Genomic DNA, 10,004 nt, shown 5'->3' on the forward strand with positions numbered 1-10,004 from the left:
AGAACACCAGATATAAATATTTCCAAACAAAACAACAAAACCCCCAAATAAATAACCCTCAAACAACTCACAAACCCTTTAAAATTGGGCTCTGCACTGTATCACTCACTGGGCATTTCTGAACGAGGTCACAAGTTCCCAAATTATTATGGAATCAACCACCCTCGGTACAGCCTCCAAACCACTCTCTGCAGTTCATAAACAACACAAAAGAATAATTGAGGTGCCTTTGAGGCTTATCCTTAAAGAACAGACAGTCTTATCATTTTGGGGAGCCTGCACACTGTGAGCACTGCTCACAACAGTCAGGTGAAGGGTTACTGATATATTGCCCCGAGTTTTGTTTGTGGAACCAGGGGATAAGAGAAGTGAAAAGAAGTGGCTGCATAACTCTGCTTGGGTGGAGAGTTCTCGTGAAACCTCGGCTTCTCCACTGGAAAAAATTGCTGAAGCTGATACACTTATTTACGTGACTGTAGTCCAAACAGAGTCAAAGGGCACACACACACACACAGAAATTGAAGTGGCAAATATATTTCTGCATAATCTTTCTTTGCAGCAGCACGCCAACCAGAGAACTCAGAAATCTCCTCCTAGGGAGGTACCCAGGAAAGCCATAGTATGAATAGCTGTGAGGGGTTTTTTTAATGGAACTTTAACAAGTTATCAGCAATTTACTTTTCCCTCCAGCAGAAAGTATAAATAAGGTTTTTCCCTCTAAAAAGGTTTCCATATATGTAAAATAGTGACCTAAATGTAAGCAGATTCGTGACTTTCTGAAGGTTGAACGAATTACCACGCTTTGTCTTCGCATTTTTCATTTTGAAAATTAAAAAGATATTTTGTAGTTAACACTATCTGCACGCCTGGGAAGACTTCTGCACAGAACAACTCGCTGTGCAGAAGCCAAATTTGAGAGATCTGTGATGAATTTTAGACAGTTCTCCCATAACTGAGATTCCTTTGCATTCACATTACAAATATTGTGTCACTTCAGATGCCACCAGACAGAACTGATTGCACTGGAGCAGGAAGAAACAAGAAATTCAGTTGCAATGTCTTTGGGGATTTTTTGGGGGGTACTTAAACAGTATACCAAACTTAAGGTGCTGGGCTACAAGTGTTTTTATTATCTGAAACTCATACTAAGTTTATGTGTTCATTTACACTTTCTAAAAGGTAAAGAATTTCCAGTCAAATACATCAAAGAGCAACACGAATAAAGAAGTTAACCCTCTATTGCATTTAGTTTCACTTTCAATATCCTCAAGTATAGTTTCCAGAAGTTAGGGATGATAAGATAAAGAAATATTCAACTTGCCTTTTGCCTCTTTAGACTGCTCTGCTCGTTTTGTCACTTTTGGAAGATTAAATTTGGACCTAGAATTTGTCCATAAATCTGAATATGTCACGCTCTTCCCTGAAAAATTAGAGGCCCTTTCACCATCCCTCCTTTTTGTCAACCATTAAACTACTCACAGAACACAAATTAAATTCCACTCCCGTTGTTATCCCGATAGTTTGAACAACTGGACTTCAGTTTATCTGTAGAAAGAACATTCTGTAGCTTTGAAAATGCTCACGTAGATCTTTTTAGTTCTTGGATTTTTTTATCTCCAAAACATGGATATCAAAGCAAGCCTGATTTTTTGCTCTTCGGTATGAGAAGATTTTAGATTTTTGCCTTTCCTCTTAGATTGCAGAGAGGATAAATAGTGCAACAGGTCTGGAAGGAAAACTCCCAGGCTGATCAATATTAAGCAGCACTAAAGCATGTACAGTATCACAAATCCAAGGCCCACCTGAATTTACTGTACTTTTAGTGTCATTTACCCACCTTTCTCACTTATCACCTTCACCTTTGCTTATGTATCATAGATCTGCAGTTTGAGACACTTGGCTTACCAGGGAATTTATGTGCAATACTGGTGAGAGAAAACAATAAAACCCAAAAGTGATAAGCACAGTGAAATTTAATTTTGAAATTGTAATTCAAATCATGCTTGCCAGCTAGTCCATTAACATTTTCTAAGCTGACAAAGTACTCCTGCTTTTGCAGAACTAGGATTGATTTAAAACTCTGCTGACTGAGCTGGTATTCACCCCTCACTCAAACCCACTCTAGAGACATAACTGGCATGTTAGATTCAGTATCTTCAGATAAAAACAGAGAGCAAATGATTTTATTGTTGGTATAACCATCACACCACTGACATTTTTCATTACACCATTGCATACTTAGCTGTGGAGAAGAACTGATGGAGGAGGAGAATAATTGAATTTTTCCTTATTACTGAGCACATCTGCATTTAAAGCATTACATCTCTATTAAAAAAAGAAATAAATTTAACATGGAAGTGCCTGCAGTTTTTGTATTTAGAACGCTTTTGGAACACGAATGCCATGGATATTAAAAGCTTGGGTTGGGCAGTCACTGCTGGAGGGTCAGCACAGCAGCATAAAATGTTCTTCTCACCACCCACCCCCCTTTTTTAACTGCAGGGCAAGTCCTTTCTCACCGTGAGTTATCTCTGAGTGTTTACCAGCCATTAACTTGAAAGTGGCTATAATTTCTCAGCCTGTAATTAGCGATGGTGACTAAACCTGAGCAGGCATCACCCCGTCAGCTGTCTGGGATTACGGATTCAAGGCACCTCTCCCTCTCTCCCAGTCATGACAATTCATTAGTTCTGCTGTTGGAGAGCAGCTGTGCCATTTGCGAGGTAATTTATCCAGATTCCCTTCAAAATTATCGCTGAAACGTGGGAAGATAAGTGATTTGATGAGGCTGTGTATTTACTGCCAGGTAACATTACAGGTTGGGTCTGGGGTCAGAAGTGATGGGAGATGATGTTTTGTGGGAAATATTGCCCTTTTTAAGGCAAAAAATTAATAAGTTCAACGAGGCAAAGGACAAAAAACTTCAACATGTCAGTCATGTCTCACACTGTTATCCATAAAACACCCCTCAAACAGTACATGTGAAGATCATTAACATTTTACCTTTCTGTCATAGCATATTGCTGTATTTTTCTAAAAAGCCTCTGATTTAGTCAAAGCTGATCAAAGTATGAGAACATATAAAATGCTTGATACCTAAAGTAGGGCGGGACAAATAAAATTCAACAGGCGTAATTGCCAAGCTAAAACTGGTGAATCAAGAATTTATCATGCTTAAACATGTTTAAGTCATGCTCTGAAAAATACCATCAATGTGTGTTTTCTGAAGAGACCAGGAACAAATCTGCAATACTTGGAAAACTCCACAATATAACTTGTGTTTGTTTTCCAATCCCAGGACAACACTCACTCCTGTACATGGCTGGGGGGAAAGACCCAACAGCAGGATTCAAACCAGCTCACTCCCTGGAATTCACATTTTCTTATTTCCCATTAATACTACATCAGCAGACTAGCCATACTGAGCTGGACCTAAAGCCAGTTTTTAACTTCAGTGAAACATCTTCAATAAAACAGAATTTATCCATCATCCAGTTCTCCTTCACTGGAATAAACTTGCTTATGTTTCTTTCACAGTACATACATTTAGCCTCACTTCTGGCCCCCAGGACTGTAACTGAGGATGCTCAACTGCTTATGATGACAAGTTGTCCTATGGATTTGACTTTGCCTTTCACCCAGCTTTAGCATTCAAATATATACACACATTGAGTACACTGATATTTTTCCAGCAATGAAATGTCATAAACACTGACAACCTCTTCATGGTCTTAAATCCAATATCCTGTGGCCTCACTGACTTCTGGATTTTAATTTGCTATCCCAGTGCACAGTAATTTCTGGTTATCTCTGTCACAGTCTTAAGCACATCTCAAGATGAAATTCTGGCAGGTTGTCATGTTTGCTAGGAGCAGGTGCTCTGACTTTCCTTGCAGTTGTTTTTTTTCTCTCTGCTCTTTGAAATCGGGCGCCCCGCGCACGGATGTTTCATCTCTGACCATCTGAATATGTAGATCTTTTAATCCCCATTTTTATACATATATGCAAAGACATTAATTTTAATCAGGGAAAGCTAAGATGTAATACCAATAAAAGAGGAGTTGTTAGGCATGACATTTCATTTATGGATATAGCTGAGAAGATTAATGTCTGAGCCAGCAGCCTGTCCATTACTACCTTCAGCTACTGGGGAACGAAACGTTGTGTCTAACAACTCATTCCTCACTGCTCATGAGAAATTCTTGCTGCCAGTTCATTCCAGAACCCTCCATTTGTCTATACAATAGTATTAATTAAACCATGAAACCCAGATAATTTTACAGAAGGAGTTCTGCAGGATTCTTTTCCAGGGTACATGTGTACGTTTCCACATTTCCCTTTTGACTGATGTTTTAAATGTCTTTATTTGTGTGACTTACCTGAAGGAAGGTCAGCTCCTCAGGACTCCACTCACTGAAAAAAAACTTCAAAGCAAATGAATGTACCTGCAACCTGGATTCAGCTAGAAGACTGAACTCATTCCCTTTGAGCACTTTATATGGCAAGGGGTGGTTTTATGGTTTTTTCACAAGCAATTGGTCACATTTCCTAATGGAGTTTTCCCTTCAAAGGACAGAAAGCAACCTTTGGCTGGATACATCAACAGAAACAATAAGCTGCTACTTACCATTTGTTCACCTGGACCAGTAACAAGAACAGAAGCAAAAAGCAAATGAGTGATACAAAGTGAATATTAATTGAATTGAAAATACTGCATGGATAGCTTTGGTAGTATATGCTTTTACAAATAAGGCACAGAATTGTCCTGATTATCAGGATTGACCCCTTACAACTCAGAAAGCCCAGCCCAGGCTCAGCTTCTGAACACTGAGCAATGGTGGTCTGTCTGCATTTTTAGACATGAAGATTATCTCTGTGCCAAAGAAATCTTTCATGATTCCAGTGGGGAAAAAAACCACCAAACTAACTAACAAACAAAAAAAACCAACCCAGGAAACCAGACCAGTAGATTGGGTAGAGAACAACTCTATGGCTCCCCCCACCTCAAGGCACTGGAAAGGAAATATATTTTGGTAGTGGGAGGAGAAAAGGAGAAGAATTAGAGGAGTACAGAATCATAGAATACTTTGGGATGGAAGGGATCTTAAAGGCCATCCAGTTCCAATCCCCTGCTGTGAGCAAGGACACCTTCCACTAGACCATGTTGCTCAAAGTTCCATTCAGTGTGGCCTTAAACACTTCCAGGTGTCCACTGCTTCTCTGGGCAACCTGTTCCAGTGCCTCATCACCCTCTGAGTAAAGGATTTCTTCCTAATATCTAATCTGAACCTTCCTTCTTTCAGTTTAAAGCCATTATCTTTTGTAGGAGAAGGGAGAATATGGGCAAAAGTATAAGCAGATTTGTTTCCAGACACCAATTCCAGAATGATTCTTCTACAACTGAATTAGGAACTGATTCTAATTGTCTCGGGTCCCTTTTATTCTCAAACCTCTCTATTCACACAGTTAAATTAATTTCTTGCTACTAATATGAAATGAGAAAATACACTTTTTAGAGGAAAAAACCCAATTATGCATCAAGTACAACACCTAGAAATGAAGAAAAATCCACTTTGTTGTAATACCTGTTTTAACAGGAGGATATCTTTGCATATTACCTCAGGTGATCATTTAACTGATTTAGGACAAAAAAAAGAAGCAATGTCTAACTTACCTAGCACATACAGATACCCCAAAGAAGAGTATTTATTTGCACAACAGATCAAAAGCAAAACAAAGGATTTGTTTGGTCCAAAAATAAAATATGGACATAAAGTAAAATTGCGATGTGACACCTCTGTGTGTGTGAGAGGGAAATAAAAAAGGAAGATTCTATTTTTCCCCATGAATGCAAATAGATTCATACCAATAACTCTGATGCTGTCTTGTGTTTAAAACAAAATCTTCTTCTAAGTGCAGAGATCAAGGGCATTTTTTTAACATGCTGCAGAGAAGGAGTATCTTGCATGTCCTACATGACTCCCTGGAACAGTAACTGTGTCTGAACACAGAAAATGTAATCCCATTGGTCTGAGCCTCTCCACAATTTCACATGTGCCATGTACACAATAAGATTAGCAGGAAAGCCCCAACCCTTATTAGCTCAAATACATGATTTAAGAAACCCCTGAAATTCAAAGGTGTTGGATGGCCAGGACTGCATCCCTTAACTGCAATTCTTGTTCAAAAGACATTGAGAAAAATCCACCTTGTTCAAAATACACAGACTTGTTTGCACCACACAGCAAGTAGTAAAAGGCCATCCCCTGCCTTTATCAAGTGTTATTTCTAGCCATGTTTTGTATATTTTACCTAAATACTTTACTAAGCATTTATCTGCAGCCTAGCACGCACTGGTGTCACAAAATTACTTGACATCCCTTACATGTTTCAGAAGGGGGACTGGGATCAGCTTGACTTGGGAAAGTGTTCCAGAAAATGGAGAATGGTTTGTTGACAGTGACAACGGGTTTCTTGAGCTTCCCTCTTTGAGGAGATGCACTGGCTGCTACCAGCAGGTATTTCAGCACACAGCTTTTTCCCCCCACTCAGGCACATCCTTTCTGCAACACAAAAATGTCACAGACTTGGCAGACATGTTAACATTTGCCTCACTCATTGTTACTGGAACTGAAGAACAAAAGAGAAACTCAAAGCCAATTTTTCCACTAGGATTATTTTTTTCTTTGGCCTTCATGTTCAATGCATTTGGAAAATTCAGGATGAAGTGTCTGACATACAGGCTGCTTATAATTTCTTTGCCATGCCTATGATGCTGAAGAGAAAATGAGGTGGTTGTGCTGAAACAGCACGTGCTTGTTTGGGTATAGGAGGTGTTAAACACCTCCCTGGAGAATTAAAGAGAGAAGGAAAATGATAATTCCAGGGAAGAAGCACTAACACAGGGAAATCACAAAACACCACCCTGAAGAAACTTAACTTTTCATATTTTTTTTATAAATTGATGCACTGCTTGAATTAAAGAGACCAAGGAATTTCTGCTGTCCACCTCATGCCAGCACACCAGGATGAGCCCTTAGGATGTGGGGTGACCATGCTGGGACTGTGCTGGCAGCCTTCTGACCACAAACAGAAACTATGTCCAGCATTAAGTTTTCTACCATTCAACTATTAACATTTGCCTCACTCCCTTGTTACTGGAATTGAAGAACAAAAGACAAACTCAAAGCCAATTTNTGCTGCAGAGAAGGAGTATCTTGCATGTCCTACATGACTCCCTGGAACAGTAACTGTGTCTGAACACAGAAAATGTAATCCCATTGGTCTGAGCCTCTCCACAATTTCACATGTGCCATGTACACAATAAGATTAGCAGGAAAGCCCCAACCCTTATTAGCTCAAATACATGATTTGCATGATTTAAGAAACCCCTGAAATTCAAAGGTGTTGGATGGCCAGGACTGCATCCCTCAACTGCAATTATTGTTCAAAAGACATCGAGAAAAATCCACCTTGTTCAAAATACACAGACTTGTTTGCACCACACAGCAAGTAGTAAAAGGCCATCCCCTGCCTTTATCAAGTGTTATTTCTAGCCATGTTTTGTATATTTTACCTAAATACTTTACTAAGCATTTATCTGCAGCCTAGCACGCACTGGTGTCACAAAATTACTTGACATCCCTTACATGTTTCAGAAGGGGGACTAGGATTAGCTTGACTTGGGAAAGTGTTACAGAAAATGGAGAATGGTTTGTTGACAGTGACAACGGGTTTCTTGAGCTTCCCTCTTTGAGGAGATGCACTGGCTGCTACCAGCAGGTATTTCAGCACACAGCTTTTTCCCCCCACTCAGGCACATCCTTTCTGCAACACAAAAATGTCACAGACTTGGCAGACATGTTAACATTTGCCTCACTCATTGTTACTGGAACTGAAGAACAAAAGAGAAACTCAAAGCCAATTTTTCCACCAGGATTATTTTTTTCTTTGGCCTTCATGTTCAATGCATTTGGAAAATTCAGGATGAAGTGTCTGACATACAGGCTGCTTATAATTTCTTTGCCATGCCTATGATGCTGAAGAGAAAATGAGGTGGTTGTGCTGAAACAGCATGTGCTTGTTTGTGTATAGGAGGTGTTAAACACCTCCCTGGAGAATTAAAGAGAGAAGGAAAATGATAATTCCAGGGAAGAAGCACTAACACAGGGAAATCACAAAACACCACCCTGAAGAAACTTAACTTTTCATATTTTTTTTTATAAAATGATGCACTGCTTGAATTAAAGAGACCAAGGAATTTCTGCTGTCCACCTCATGCCAGCACACAAGGATGAGCCCTTAGGATGTGGGGTGACCATGCTGGGACTGTGCTGGCAGCCTTCTGACCACAAACAGAAACTATGTCCAGCATTGAGTTTTCTACCATTCAACTATTAACATTTGCCTCACTCCCTTGTTACTGGAATTGAAGAACAAAAGACAAACTCAAAGCCAATTTTTCCACCAGGATTACTTTTTTCTTTGGCTTCTTGGCAGAAGCACAAGACACAGTGACTCTCTTTAATATCTAGTTTTACTATATGGGGAACATTCATTAACAGACCATGGTATAGAAAGATCAACACAACTACAACAATAAGTCAGACTGCCAACAACACCTGATATCAGCTATCAGAATTTTCCTTTAAAAGAAAGACCTGGACACTAAATGCACAAATCCAGCTAAGTAGGGTAAATAAAAATGTTCAGTTTTGTTAATAACCTAACTCTGTTAACATCCCAAGTGTCAATCCCAAGCCTCCTAGCAGAAGGTCAGCCAGGAGGACAGAAAGGGGGGCAAACCCAGGCTACTATGATTAGGAGCTACTTCTTTCTACAGGAGAGATGGGTGAGCACAGTAATAACCCAGATAAACCACCCCACCCCCAGCAGACAACTGCTGTGCATCTGATTCCAGGGCATTTCTGTTTCAATGGTTAGGATTGATGTTGCTCTGCAGTTCTTTTTCACAGAGGTATCACCCACCTCATCAGCCTGACAGCTGGTGCCCAGCCCACCTAACAGCTTCAGTGTGCTTAAGTAACAGAGAACCTCAAAAACATTTGGAATTTGGAGCCTGTCAGAGTCCTTAGGAGTTTGTGCTGTTGATGAAGAAGCATAATCAAAAATCAAAGTGTGTGTCACTGATCCCCCTGCAAAGCACTTTTACCCACGTCCATCCACAAGAGGGTTAATTTGGTGCCTTGAGAGGAGCCACTGTGTTAACATTTTAAAGGAATCCGAAAGTTATAAAACTGGAAACTTACTCCTGTTAGAAAGCATTGCATTAAGACATGCTCACCAAAAACATAGCTACAGCTTTTTACTGTTGACTTCTGTACCTTCAGAGGAAGGTTCACCTTCAAGTTTTACCCCTGAGCCAAGCTAAGATGCTTTAAAAGTTACCTAATTATGACTGGTATTATTTCTACTGTTTCTTTCATGTAAGAATTACAAAGAACTTCAATAAACAATTCCATTAAACAAAATGAAAGGGGAAACATAATTTTCTTTTTTATTTCTTTTTTTTTTTTTTGCCAATCAAGCCATGAGGTCTCATAAGATGCAGGTGTCATTCTCCTTCCTGCTGTAGGCTTCCTGATAGACTGTGAGGAAATTATTTGTGTCCTTTGTGCTGTAGTTCACTATTCATTAAAGTGGGATGACAGCAGTTCTTTTCTCTGACCTTTTGTACGTTTTCTCTGAAGTCTATTGTAAATTTTACTGGGCAGGTACTGTCTCCTAGTATGTGTAAATTCAGTATCTATTAAAATAAAACCTCCATTTCAGTTGGGACCTCAAACAACTGAAGAAATAATAACATACGGACAGTTCAGCTGGAATAAATGTGTAACTTATTAATTTCTTTTAGAATACATGGTGCTTCAGATGTGAAGTTTTAAGATGAACGATAATATAAAACTGGTATTTTAATTCTGTGCTTTGTAATGCCACATCAGCTTGCAGGCATCCAATAGAAATGTGGAAATCTCTCCCAGAAC

The sequence above is a fragment of the Manacus vitellinus genome, unplaced genomic scaffold, assembly GCF_001715985.3.
Source record: "Manacus vitellinus isolate BGI_N305 unplaced genomic scaffold, ASM171598v3 scaffold_71_pilon, whole genome shotgun sequence".
Lineage (NCBI taxonomy): Eukaryota > Metazoa > Chordata > Aves > Passeriformes > Pipridae > Manacus > Manacus vitellinus.